This window comes from Pan troglodytes, chromosome 7 (genome assembly GCF_028858775.2).
Source record: "Pan troglodytes isolate AG18354 chromosome 7, NHGRI_mPanTro3-v2.0_pri, whole genome shotgun sequence".
Taxonomy (NCBI): domain Eukaryota; kingdom Metazoa; phylum Chordata; class Mammalia; order Primates; family Hominidae; genus Pan; species Pan troglodytes.
This window is the reverse complement of record NC_072405.2, coordinates 113220004-113232981: the sequence shown is the minus strand read 5'-3', so window position 1 is coordinate 113232981 and position 12978 is coordinate 113220004. Positions and strand designations below refer to the sequence as shown.

The following is a 12978-nucleotide window of genomic DNA, read 5'->3' as shown; positions in this document are numbered from 1 at the left end:
AACTCTCTAAGATTTGGTTCAATCTGATTTATCATTTCCAAATTCCACTTAATAGAGTGTATTTCTTGCTGATTTTATTTTATTTATTTTTTACCCTGTCCTAACCAGAATGCTTTTGAGTTTCCCCTTGTGTTTTTTTTTTCCTCTCTCTCATAGGTTGAAATTATCAAGGAGTTTGAGATCTTCCTACCTGTAAGAGTTTGCAACCCAGCCAATGAAGGGAGTAAAAAAAATTATGTCAAAATATTTTACATACTGAATTTCAAAAGGCAATTATTTGAGATTTTTGAGACACTAATGTATTCTTTATACCAACTTCAACCAAAGGGATGGCAGAAAGCAGAAAAGATAGTTTCATCATTGAGAATAAAGATCAATTCTATTTTACAAAACTGGGATCTTTCAGATAAGTAAGACAAGGTTTGCAAAGCACCTGGTAGTTTGCCTGGCATATAGAAGGTGCTTAATAACTCAGTTGTCATTATGTTTTATATGTACCATATTCACTCTACAGTGCAGTTTAGGAAGACTCTCACTCTCTCTAAACCAGCCCTTCTCACAGGTTAATGTGAAATTAAATTATCTGGAGTTTTGTTAAATTGCAGATTCTGATTCAGTGGGTCTGGGCTGAGGCCTGAAAGATGCATTTCTGTTTTTTTTTTTTTTTTTTTGAGACAGGGTCTCATTCTGTTGCCCAGGCTGGAGTGCAGTGGCACAATCATAGCTCACTGAAGCCTCAACCTCCCAGGCTCAATTGATCCTGCCGCCTCAGCCTCCCAAGCAGCTGGGACTACAGGTATGTGCCACCAGACCTGGCTAAGTTTTTGTATTTTTTGTAAAGACAGGGTCTCATTATGTTGCCCAGGCGGGTCTTGAACTCCTGGGCTCAAGCAATCCTTCTGCCTCAGCCTCCCAAAGTGCTGGGATTACAGGAGTGAGCCACAGCACTCAGAAAGATGCATTTCTTTCTTTTTTCTTTTTTTCCTTTTTTTTTTTTTTTTTTTGACTTTTAAGCTCACAGGTACATGTGCAGGTTTGTTACATAAGTAAACTTGTGTCATGAGGGTTTGTTGTACAGATTATTTCATCACCCAAGCATTAAGCCTAGTACCTATTCATTATTTTTTCTGATCCTCTCCTTCCTCTCACCCTATATGCAGTTCTAACAAGCTCCCAGGTGTTGCTGATACTGCTGGAATGAGATCCACACTCGGAGTTATCAGGGTTCTACCTCATAGGTTGAAATGACTGTTCCCACTCATTTCTAACCCTACAGTTGTACGCTGTTTGTTTCATCTCGTGTGCCTTGCTTTGACCCCCAACCATCCATTCAGATCCCACATAACATCCACGATACAGTTTATGCTCCACTCTCTTGATTAAACCTTTCTGCCAAATTATTATCTTAATAGATTAGTATTATCTCTAAAACCCTGAATCAAATTTAATTGGATTCCTCTTATCAGGATTGGTAAGAGGTTGGTTAGTTAACCTGAAAAGTTGGTTGAGGCAGGCAAATCATAATTTAAACATACCTACTTTAAACGTTTAACAGTGTTTAAATGTGCATTTGTTGGCCAGTTTTTTGACATGGGGCCTAGTCCTTTTGTTTGAGTAGACCTCCCTTGAGAAATATTCTGCCTCTTCTTTCTTACACAAGCCATCCCTATATATATTGATTAATCCTTCTTGAGTTGTGAATTATTGTCTAAAACTTTCATAGATTTCCTGGCCACACCTAATTTGACCACTTTTTTTTTGAGAGAGTTCCTTGCTATGTTGTTCAGGCTGCACTTGAATGCCTGGGATCAAGCGATCCTTCCTCCTCAGTCTCCTGAGTAGCTGGAACTACAGGCACATGCTACATACCCTATGTGACCGTATTTCTTTAGTGACTTACCTTAGTTCATTTTACTTGTTTTCATACACACTGCAAGTCTTTCTTTTTGCCCTCAGATTTCACTGGTTTCTTAATTTTTAAAATTAGTTACAAAAGCGAACACAAATCAAGTCCAAAAACAAACGCAGCCAACTATTCTTAGGCATACAGCTCAACTGTGGGAGGAGAAGATGGGGGACAGTATCTGTGGTGGGCTGAATAATGGCACCTCAAAGATGTTCATGTCCTAATTCCAGAAACTTACAAATGTTTCTTATATGGCAAAAGGGATTTTTCAGGGTGTGATTAAGTTAAGAATCTTTCCTGAATTATCTGGATGGGCCCAATGTACTTCCAAGAGTCTTTGTAAGAGGCAGGCAGGAGGGTCAGTAAGTAGTAGAGGTGACTATCTTAACCTTTTTGTGTTGCTATAAAGGTATATACTCAGGGCTGGGTAATTTATGAAGAAAAAGAAGTTTAATTATTCTAAGTGAAGTAACTCAGGAATGGAAAACCAAATATCATATGTTCTCACTTATGAGTGGGTGCTAAGCTCTGAGGATGCAAATGCATAAGAATGATAATAATGGACTTTGGGGACTTGGGAGGAAGGGTGGGAAGGAGGTGAAGAATAAAAGACTACACATTGCATACAGTGTATACTGTTTGGGTGACACGTGCACCAAAATCTCAGAAATCACCGCTAAAGAACTTATCTATGGAACCAAAAACCACCTGTTCCCCAAAAACTATTGAAATCATTTTTTTAAAGAGATTTATTTGGCTTACAATTCAGATGGCTGGAAAGTTAACGACTGGACATCTGCACCTGGTGAGGGTCTCAGGCTGCTTCTATTCACAGTGGGAAGAAAAGGGGAGCTGGCCTATGCAGAGATCCCATGGTGAGAGAGGAAGTGGAAAGGTGGGGGAGGTGCCAGGACCTTTTTTTTTTTTTTGGAGACAGGGTGTTGCTCTGTTGCCTAGGCTGGAGTGCAGCGGTGCCATCACAGCTCACTGCAATCTCAAACGCCTGGACTCAAGTGATCCTCCTGCCTCAGCCTCCCAAGTAGCTGGGACTACAGGTGCATGCCACCATGCCTGGTATCCAGCCTCTTTTTAAACAACCAGCTCTGATGGGAATTAATAGAGTAAGAATTCACTTGCCTCTGAGGGAGGCCATTAATGTATTCATGAGGGATCCACCTTCATGACCCAGACACCTCCTATTAGGCCTCACCTCCAACATTGGGGATTAAATTTAACATGAGGTTTGGATGGGACAAATATCCAAACCATAGCAATGATGATAGAAGCAAGAGGTTGGAGTGACACCAAGAAAGAGCCATGAGCCAAGGAATGCTGGCAGCCTCTTGAAGCTGAAAAAGGCAAGGAAACCAATTTTTCCCTCAGACCTCTAGAAAGAAACAGCCTGTCCAAGACCCTGACTTTAGCCTGCTAAACCTGATTTTTGACTTCTGAGCTCCAGAACTGTAATGTGATAAATCCATGTTTTAAGCTATTATGTTTGTGATAATTTGCCACAGCAGCCAAAGGAAACTTAATACAGTACCCAAATGTCCTGTTCTCAAGAGGCACTCAGAGTGCAGTGTGGTACTGAGGGAACGTGTTCATCTGTCTGGCAGCTGGAGTAAGTGAAGGGTAATTGAAAAGCACTTCTGCAATTACTCTGGGACTGTATTTTTGTTCACTAGTTATTACATATGTCTTGCCAAACAGATGGCAAGTTCTTTGAGAGCATCAACAGGTTCTTTTGCTGACTTTGCATTTTGAAAGATAGCATTTTTAAGAGGGCAACTAATCACTTGAGGTATTTATAATTTAAAAATAGTCTGTGCGGAGCCAGGCATCTGCCTGGAGTACTTGTAGTCCCAGCTCCTCAGGAGACTGAGGAGGAAAGTTTGTTACACCCAGGAGTTTGACTCTACCCTAGGAAACATAGTAAGCCCCTCATCTCAAAAAAAAAAAAAAAAAAAAAAAAGTTTGGTGTAGAATTTTTGTCACTTAATCTTTAGTGTATTTAAGGTTTGATTTTCTCCCTGTCAAGACAATTGGATTCTCTACTGTGCTTTTAAAAAATTCTTTAATCAGGCCAGGCACGGTGGCTCACACCTGTTATCCCAGCACTTTGGGAGGCGGAGGCGAGTGGATCACCTGAGGTCAGCAGTTCCAGACCAGCCTGGCCAACATGGTGAAACCCTGTCTCTACTAAAAATACAAAAATTAGCCAGGTGTGGTGGTGGGTGCCTGTGATCCCAGCTACTCAGGAGGCTGAGGCAGGATAATTGCTTGAAACAAGGAGGTGGAGGTTGCAGTGAGCCAAGATTGTGCCATTGCACTCCAGCCTGGGCAACAGAGCAAGATCCCATCTCAAAAAAAAAATATATATATATATATATATGATGTGAGATGGAGAAAACATAGCAAAGGTTTTAGAGTCACACTGGCCTGCTTTAGATGCCTTGACTCCCAGTTCAAAGGCCGAATGAGGCAGAAGAGATGACAGCTTCCCTGTGAGTCCAGTTCAAACTGGGGTGCTTGGTGGAGTTTGGCTCTGATTTTGGCTTCTAGGAAAGGGCTGCCAAGTGTCTTCCCCAGACACCCGTAAGTTGGTTCCACCTCCTTGTCCTGACATGTGCAGCTGGTAGACCTACCCTACAAGAAACTCTAAAGGGAGCCCTTTAAGTGGAAATGAAAGGGCACTAGACAGTAACTTGAAACCACGTGAGGAAATAAAGAGCACTGGTAAATGTAACTACCTAGGTAAAAACAAAGCCAGTGTTATTATACTTTTAGTTTGTAATTCCTTTTCTTCCCTGTATGATTTCAAACACAAGTGCATAAATAATAATTATAGGTCTATATTAATAGCCACATAATGTCTAAAGATGTAATTTGTGACAATATAGCCGGGCGTAGTGGTTCACGCCTGTAATCCCAGCACTTTGGGAAGCCGAGGCAGGCGGATCACGAGGTCAGGAGATCAAGACTATTCTGGCTAACACGGTGAAACCCCATCTCTAATAAAAATACAAAAAATTAGCCGGGCGAGGTGGTGGGCGCCTGTAGTCCCAGCTACCTGGGAGGCTGAGGCAGGAGAATGACATAAACCCGGGAGGCGGAGCTTGCAGTGAGCCAAGATCGTGCCACTGCACTCCAGCCTGGGGGATAGAGCGACACTCTGTCTCAAAAAAAAAAAAAAAAAAAATTGTGACAATACTAATAACCTAAAAAGGGGATGGAGCTATAGGAGCAGAGTTTTTGTATATGTTTGAAGCTAAGTGATGTGAATTCAAAATTGATTGTTGTATGTTTAAGAGTTGAATTGTAACCTCCAGGATAACCAATAATAATGTAACTAACAAAATACAGAAAAGGAAATAAGAAAAGAATCAAAATAGTACACTACAAAAAACAATTAAACATAAAAGTAAACAATAAGAAGCAATAGAGGAACACTGTTTTATTTTGTTTTTGAGACAGAGTCCAGCTCTGTAGCTCAGGCTGCAGTGCAGTGGCATGATCTTGGCTCACTATAACCTCTGCCTCCTGGGTTCAAGCAATTCTCGTGCCTCAGCCACCCAAGCAGGTGGGATTATAGGCGCATGCCACCATGCCCAGCTAATTTTTGGATTTGTAGTGGAAACAGGGTTTCACCATGTCGGCCAGGCTGGTCTCAAACTCCTGACCTCAAGTGATAGCCTGCCTCGGCCTCTTTCCAAAGTGTTGAGATTATAGGTGTAAGCCACCATGCCCAGCCAAGGAACACTGGTTTTTTCCCCCAGGTTCTTTGACTTAGCCTTTATTACAATAATGACTGCAAAACAAGATTAAGATGAGATGCTGCTTACTTAAGAATATTTGGAAACGCTTCTTAAGCGACTGAGTGTCACAAGACAGCAGCCATCATTGGTTCCTCTTTGGCTTTCAAGACTTCCCTAGTTCTTTCAGTGGGCTCCTGGGTTGCTTGTTCCTTACAGTGGTTCTGTAGGGCAATGCCAACACTGATTTAATTCATTTCTTCAGGTTTTATTGTGATGTTTGACAGATTTTTGAGTTACCGTTTTTGTATTTTTTTACCATCTTCTTACACATACATTGATAAAAGATTCAAAATACCTGAAGAAGCTCAGATAGACCCTCAGTGAATGAAGAGAAACTGGCTTGTTACATCAGGATATAACAATTAATATGAACATTTGAGATTATTGTATCCTTTTTAATAAAATTAGGTGCTATTAAAACAAAATCTGGAAAATTAGGGCTCTTTCTGCATGTGACAGAAAACCCAACCTAAGTTAAGCCAAGAAGAAAGCCTGATGGTTTAATAACTGAAAAGTCTGGGCCAGGTGCAGTAGCTCACACCTGTATCACACCTGTAATCCCAGTACTTTGGGAGGTCAAGGCAGGAGGATTGCTTGAGCCCAGGAGTTCAAGATCAGCCTGGGCAACATCATGAAACCCTGTCTCTGCAAACAACTTAAAAATTTGCCATGCGTGGTGGTGCACCTTGTAGTCCCAGCTACTCGGGAGGCTGAGGCAGGAGGATCTTCTGAGCCCAGGGAGGAGGATGCTGCAGTGAGCCATGATCGAGCCACTGTACTCCAGCCTGGGCGACAGAGTGGGACCCTGTCTCAAAAACAAACAAACCAAAAAGCCTGAAAAGTCCAAGACTTCAGGCACTCAAATTATGTCATCAAATCTGTTTATGTTTCTCCAGCTCTTGTCTTTGTTGGCTCCTTTCTGAGACAGACATTCCCTCTCCTTTGGTGATAAACTGACTATAGCACCACTAGCTCCACAGCCCCCCAGCTGCAGGTGGAAAGGCAGTCTCTTCTTGGGAGAGCAGAAGTTTTGGGATTCACTTTGATTGGGCCAGTTATGGGTCCTGGGTGTTTGGGTCACTGATTGTCCTGGCCTGGAGTCTGAGTCAGAGCTCCCCCACCCCAAGCACATGGACAGAGAGTACATTCCCCTAAAGGAATGCAGAGTGCCGCTACACTAGAAGGGGGCATGGCTGCTGGGTGGTCTCTATACTCCTTCCTCACACAGAATGACAGATGGGAAGAAGACCACCAATGTTCACACATTTTTCACTCAGAGGGCTCTAAGTGGAAAGGCGGTGGGGGTTGGGGGGAAAAGAGAGATTGATCAAGAAGGGAGTCAGAGCCCCAGAAAGTCTGCAGTAGCCACATCCTTGAGTGTCCTCTAGTCCATTGTGTAACTGAAGAAACTGAATCCAGAGAAATTAATCACTTCTGCAAGGTTACAGCTTCTTTCTAGCACTATGGGGAGAAAGATTCAGGCATCCTGATCCCTCATTGCAGACCACTCCACTAAGAAACCCTAGTAGGGGTGGGGCACAGTGGCTCATGGCTCATGCCTGTAATCCCAGCACTTTGGGAGGTCGAGGTAGGCAGATCAAGAGATCAAGAGATGGAGACCATCCTGGCCAACATGGTGAAACCCTGTCTCTATTAAAAATACAAAAATTAGCTGGGCGTGGTGGCGTGCACCTGTAGTCCCAGCTACTCGGGAGGCTGAGGCAGGAGAATCACTTGAACCCAAGGGGCGAAGGTTGCAGTGAGCTGAGATCATGCCACTTCACTCCAGCCTGGGCAACAGAGTGAGGCTCCATCTCAAAAAAAAAAAAAAAAAACCAAAAAAACAACAACAAAAAGAAACCCTAGTAGGAAGGGGTAATTAGTAGAACTTCCTAAGAACTTAGATCAAAAAAATCTTTCTCAGAAATAGACAAAGATCATAACTTATATTTTCTCTACCTCCCCATATAACCAATAAGATGTGTATACACTCACGCACATATGTGTCGTATATTAATATATATGTATGTGTATATAGGTATGTATATAGATATAGGTATATGCATATAGATACATATTTGTAGATATATAGTGAGAAAGGAGAGAGAGGGGTTGATTGCATTTTAGACTCAGGTCTGACTAGAAACGCTTAAGAAAAAACTTTTTTTCCTTCAAAATGGGAGAACTACAGGATAATTATTGTTCAACACCAAGGAGAAGGAACTGATTATCTTGAAGTTTCCCCGCAGTTTGTTATCTTTATTGATTTTTCCAAAGCTCATTTCCAAACATCTGAGTAAATACACAAAATAAATATCTCTCTTAAGTCATTACTATTGTCGCTAGTGCTGGAAGCCAGGCCCTGGCATCTGTGAGCTTTCCCACATGCATCAGCAAAGTGCCAAATGAACAGATGGATTGTGTGTTCTGCTGAAACATCTGGCAAGCCTGGATGTGTTTGGCTAGATTCATGTGTGTGGCTGGGTGCTGCATTATACCAGAGGCCCGCCTCAGCACAGCTTCATTTGACTATATCATTCTGGGACAGAGCTAAAGACCCAGAACCAAAGGCATGAACACAGAAATCTCACACTTGAGACAGAGGGATGTTTTTTTCTCTGATTTAAGCAACACCAAATGAAATCTAATCCAATAAACATTTGTACTAGGCCCAACATTTAGCTTTTTCTTCCTAGAATAATCCAACATGCAACAGACCCCACCAAAAATAAGCTTTGTTAAGACCTCCATCTGTAAGTTGGCTGCTCACCTGACCTTTTCACTCTGGTCTTTAGTCTGGGCTACAATTTGTAGGTGTAGTGACTTCTACATTATGGGTATCTAAAGAGGTTTTTTGACTTAGAGCTTTCTAGATGTAAGTAATAAAATGAACTCTATGCAATCGTCACCAGTGAACTGGTAAAAACCCTTAGACATTGTTATCCAGAGGGCTGTCTGTTGTTCAACTCAGCTGCTTTTCTTCTGTTGTCCAGCAACCCTTTTCATCCTCTCAAGTGTTTGTGCTGTCTGGTTTTCCACCCCAATTACAGAAAATTCAAAGTCTCTCCATTTATACATACACCAAGTTCATTCTCTAAGTTCAGCTGTCTCTTTGTCAATATTCATGTATGTTGGTTATGGTGGGAATTCATATAATGCTAGAATATAAGAAAAGAGCTGGGCATGGTGGCTCAGGCCTGTAATCCCAGCACTTTGGGAAGCTGAGATGGGAGAATCACTTGAGCCCAGGAGTTCAAGACCAGCCTGGGCAATATAGTGAGACCTCATCTCTACGAAAAATAGAAAAAATTAGCATGGTGTGGTGGCACAGGCCTGTAGTCCAAGCTACTCAGGAGGCTGAAATGGGAGGATCGCTTGAGCTCAGGAAGTTATGGCTGCAGTGAGCCATGATCGTGCCATTGCATTCTAGCCTGGGCGACAAAGCAAGATGCTGTCTCAAAAAAAAAAAAAAAAAAAAAAAAGTAAAAAATGTCTTCTTTTTCAATACCTATTTTTCACAGCTCGGGCTGCCACAAGGCGTCCTGTCCTCCCCTTTGCCTGGAAACACAGCTCACCACCATCCACCTGAACCGCAGGATAGTATTAGGAGGGTTTTGACAATCACACACTCTTAAGGAAGTGAAGAACTTCCAAGTTGAGAACAAGTTCCAGGTACTTTCATTACCTGGAGGAGTTTCCTCTTTGCTCAGAAGTTCTTGGACTCTATGAAACTTCCTGCTCAACATCATTAGCTGTTTCCTCTGAGTTTGGCATTCCTCTTGACTCCTCCAAATTGACATAATTCTCTTCCCTAGTTACTACCTGAAGTCCGAGATTCCTAGCATTAAATACTTTGGTTAGCCCTATAAACAGGAAGTATATGGTCCTGGGGGTGGGTAACTGGGAGAAGGTCAACCTGTCTCCTTAGGAGCCTCTCAGGAGACTCATCTGGCCTTATTTCCATCCCACCTCCTTCCCTGACCTGCTCAACTGGACAGACTGCCTGAGTCTTAGCTCAAGGCCACTTGCCATAGGTCAGTAATAAATCATTTCTATTCCTTTCTGCATTTTAAAGAAAATGTTTTAACAGTCATACTTTAATGTCAAGAGCACAATTTTGAAAACTGCGTAAAGATGACAGTTTCAGAGGCAGATTTGGGTTGAGCTAAGTGATTTTCAGCTTCTGCTCTAGCAAATTATCCGAAGGCTGCTTCTTTTGAAATTCACTCTTCATCATTGCTAGGACTTGATCAGGTCAGCTTGCCACAATTGGCCAGGTTTATTATTTATTGGCTAGAGGTAAAATATTCAAATGATTATCTAGTACATGTGACTATTTGCTATCAACCTCGGTTTCCAGTAGTGGAGGAAAGGATGAATAAAATGGGTGGATTGCATATCATGGAGTCTTGTGCAGTGATAAAAACAACAAATGAAATGCATGCATGGCAATAATTTTAGTTCTTTAAAATATAGTACTGAGAAAAAATAGCAAGAAACAACATTTATAGCACATACACTAACACAATACACTTTATAAGACAAAGGCATATTTAAGAAAATATATGAAACATGTGAAAGTAGTAACTTATGGTCAGGGGTAGGGGTTAGGGATGAAATAAAATAAAATAAGAGAAACCTTCCCAAAAATGTGATGATAAGGTAGCATGAACTGAGTAGTATGATTAACTCTTTTGAAGTCTCAAAAACTGCACAAATAAGCCTGGACAACATGGTTAAAATTGTCTCTACAAAAAATACAAAAATTAGCCAGGCGTAGTGGCATGTCTCTAGTCCCAGCTACTCGGGAGGCTGAGGTGGGAGGATCACCTGAGCCTGCAAAGTCAAGGCTTCAGTGAGCCGTGATGGCACCACCACACTCCAGCCTGAGTGACAGAGCAAGACCTTGTCTCAAAAAAAAAAATCATAAATTAGTGCTTCCCAGCAGTGTTCCAGTCATAGAGCATGAACATTCTGAAAGATGTTAATGCGTGTTACCAAAAAGCAGATTCCATGATCCTGTACATTAGGGAAACTTAGGTTAAACAAAGTTAAACAAGTTTCTTCACTTCAGATCTCCTCAGAGTCTGTAACAGTCTAATTTATGATGGGTATACACAGTATTTCCCAAACTTCTTTGGCCTTGGAACTATTTTTGGCAAATGCTGTTTTGCAAAACACAGATTGGGAAATGCTGCCCTCACCATTTACCCCAGTTACTTTCTTCTCTCAAGACAGCCTCAGTACTCCATTCCACCTGTCCTCCAGGTCTCCTCTCTTCCAGGAAACCCCCTCTGCAGCCCATAATCATCTCTATTCTCATCTTATTGCTGCAACTCTTTGGCCAATAAGCAGTAAGATCAGAGTATTTTACTGTTGCTGCAGAAATGTATTAGTGCAGCAGGAGGTTCAGAATACAGCAGACATACTCTACTGTTGCTTCTGTATCTGCTATTGCTTTCTTAAGGATGAGTGTGACACAGTTTTTTATCTCTACCTTAACTTTTGGTGATGTTGACTTGAATAAATTACATGGAAGGACCTTTCAGCCAATCATTTCACAGCATCTATTCAAATCAGGTTAAATTAATACTGTCTGAGGTGAGGGTGAAAGAGTCATATTTACAAAGCATCCCAAACAACAGAAAACAGCTTTTTTCATAATGTTTTGATGCTTTAATACATTTAAGGAAAAGTGAGAAGGTGAAACAAGGACAATTATACGCTTCCCAAAACAGCTTTAAGTCAGTTGAATGGTTTCTTAGCTTTGCCTAGCCCTGCTCTACACCAGGATTCAATGATGATGATGATGATGAACAACAAGGAGGGTGAGGGAGATGAAGGAGAAGAACAACAAGGAGGAGGCAACTACCTTTATAAATTCCAGGCCAGGCGCAGTGGCTCACACCTGTAATACCAGCACTTTGGGAGGCTGAGGCAGGTGGATCACCTGAGGCCAGGAGTTCAAGACAAGCCTGGCCAACATGGTGAAACCCCGTCTCTACTAAAAATACAAAAATTAGCCAGGCATGGTGGTGCACGCCTGTAGTCCCAGCTACTCAGGAGGCTGAAGCAGGAGAATCACTTGAACCCGGGAGGCGGAGGCTGCAGTGAGCCAAGACCGTGCCACTGCACTTCAACCTGGGTGACAGAGGGAGATTCCGCCTCAAAAATAAATAAATAAATAAATACGTAAATTCCAGATTTCAGGACCAGTACTATGTTAAGTACCTCACCTACTTCATAGGTTTAAGAATGGCCACCTAGTCCGGGCATCATAGCAAGACCTCATCTCTACTAAAAGTAAAAAAAAAATCAGCTAGATGCCGTGGCGCATGCCTGTCATTCGAGCTACTTGGTAGCTGAGGTGGAAGGATCGCTTGAGGCTGGGAGATCAAGCCTGCAGTGAGCCGCGATCATGCCACTGCATACCAGCCTGGGTGACAGAGCGAGACCCTGTCTCAAAAAAAGGAAAAAAAAACGTGGTCACTGAAAAGCCCCTTTTACCAACATGTCTTTCTCCCATGGCTTTCAGAGACCTAAAATTTCCATCTTTATACATCTGTTCCTACAGCCCCTTTAACATCTGTAAAAACTCCAGAAGTATTATACTGGTAATACCCTCGTATGAATGGGTTTGTTGTAGATTTTTTTAAAAATCACCTATCAGAAGACCTTGGGAAAATATTTAGCATTGCTCATGGTGTAAGGGGTACTCTCTGGGAGGCTAGAGACAGATGAAACAAAGCAATGCAGCTTTTCCTCCTAGTTCCTGCTTAAACACTGTGACATTCACTAAGAACCCACAATTTACAAGATATCTTGAAGGCACATAGGGTTTTAAAGGTGAATATAGATTGCAATATTTGCCCTTAGAACTTAGCAGAGAGACAATCACAAATACTTGTAATATGATGCAACTGCTCTAATAGAAGCATGAGAATTATGTATGTAAAGCACCCAGCCCAGATGCTTAGCACAGAGGAATTGCTTTCTTCTCCCTGTTCCTCTGTGGGAGTCCAAGAAAGCTTCAGAGAGAAGCACTCTGTCTTGGAGGATAAGTAGAAATCTTCCAAGCAAAGAGCTGGAGATGACAATGGTGTGCTGGTGAATGTTCAACTGGCATTCCAGGAGGGGGACAAAAGCCGTGATGTGTATCATTTGCCAATTTCCATGGTGTAAATACTCCTCCTGCAGCAAATCTCAAGCTACCAACATGATGTCACTGAACACTGAGTTGGGACTAGATGTGTGTGA

The 12978-nt window shown here is 42.0% G+C and overlaps 1 long non-coding RNA gene across 1 annotated transcript in view; it reads right to left on the bottom strand.

Annotated features, from left to right (window-relative positions):
• Window positions 1-12978, bottom strand: part of LOC134810689 (uncharacterized) — a 62603-nt gene that overhangs the window by 24787 nt on the left and 24838 nt on the right. The window lies entirely within an intron of this gene.